Source organism: Otolemur garnettii, unplaced genomic scaffold, assembly GCF_000181295.1.
Source record: "Otolemur garnettii isolate 467f Iridium unplaced genomic scaffold, OtoGar3 scaffold00211, whole genome shotgun sequence".
Taxonomy (NCBI): Eukaryota; Metazoa; Chordata; class Mammalia; order Primates; family Galagidae; genus Otolemur; species Otolemur garnettii.
Genome location: NW_003852606.1, coordinates 1,229,941 through 1,231,495, shown reverse-complemented (window position 1 = coordinate 1,231,495; position 1,555 = coordinate 1,229,941).

Genomic DNA, 1,555 nt, shown 5'->3' with positions numbered 1-1,555 from the left:
ATCCCCCTTGCAGCCTGTGGTTGGACTCAAGGGACCAGTGCTTAGGGTAATGCTCTGCTCAAACTGTCTTGAAATTGGAACAAAGGGGGTGGTGCCTGTGACTCAGTGAGTAGGGCGTGGGCCCCATATACCCAGGGTGTCGGGTTCAAACCCAGCCCTAGACAAACTGCAACAAAAAATAGCCGGATGTGTGGCAGGCGCCTTTAGTTCCAGCTATTCAGGGGACTGAAACAACAGAATTGCCTAAGCCCAAGAGCTGGAGGTTGCTGTGAGCTGTGACCTCATAGCACTCTACCGAGGGTGATGGAATGAGATTCTGTCTCTTAAAAAAAAAAAAAAAAAGGGCGGCGCCTGTGGCTCAGTGAGTGGGGTGCCAGCCCCATATACTGAGGGGGGTGGGTTCAAACTCGGTCCCGGCCAAACTGCAACAAAAAAGTAGCTGGGCACTGTGGCGGGCGCCGGTAGTTCCAGCTACTCGGGAGGCTGAGGCAAGAGAATCACCTAAGCCCAAGAGCAGGAGGTTGCTGTGAGCTTTGTGATGCCACCGCACTCTACCAAGGGCGACAAAGTGAGACTCTGTCTCTACAAAAAAAAAAAAAAAAAGAATGGAACAAAAGAACTCACATTTTCATTTTGCACGAGGCTCCACAAATTGGGTAGCTGGTATTGCCATGGGATTTTTAGTGTATTATAGTGAGTCCCTGTGGACACTATGAGGCCATTACAGCAGGATCCTCGGGGAACCGTGGTGAAAGTCTAAGGGTGTTCTTTTTTTTTTTTTGAGACAGAGTCTCATTTTGTGGCCCTTTGTAGAGTGCTATGGGATCATAGCTCACAGCAACCTCAAACACTTGGGCTCTAGCAATTCTCTTGCCTCAGCCTCCCAAGTACCTGGGACTACAGGCGCCCATCACAGCGCCTGGCTATTTTTAGAGACGAGGTCTTGCTCTGGCTCAGGCTGGTTTCAAACTCCTGAGCTCAGGTTATCCCCTCCCCTCTGCCTGCCAGAGTGCTAGGATTACAGGTGTGAGCCACTTCGCCCAGCCCATCTAAGGGTTTTTAGTAGAGCCTTGGGTACATGAGCACCGGACCCCAAGGGATGGCTTCGATATAGTCACGGACCATTACAGCAGGACCCTGAGGACATGATAGACACCTAGGGGAGGCTATAAATGGACCCTGAAGACATGGCCAGGGTGTCTGAAAGGGACTCCCAGGGGCATTAGGGAACCTCAAACTCTTTTGCTTTTGTGGCATGAAGGAAGGGACAGTGGGGGCTCTGCGTCTGTAGCTCAGCGGCTAGGACACCAGCCATATACACCCGAGCTGGTGGGTTCAAACCCAGCCTGGGACTGCCAAACAACAATGACAACTATAACCAAAAAATAGCTGGGCCTTGTGACAGGCGCCTGTAGTCCCAGCTACTTTGGAGGCTGAGGCAAGAGAAGCGGTTAAGCCCAGAGTTTGAGGTTGCTGTGAGCTGTGATGCCACAGCACTCTATCCAGGGCCACAGCTTGAGACTCTGTCTCAAAAAAAGAAACAAAAAAACTGGGT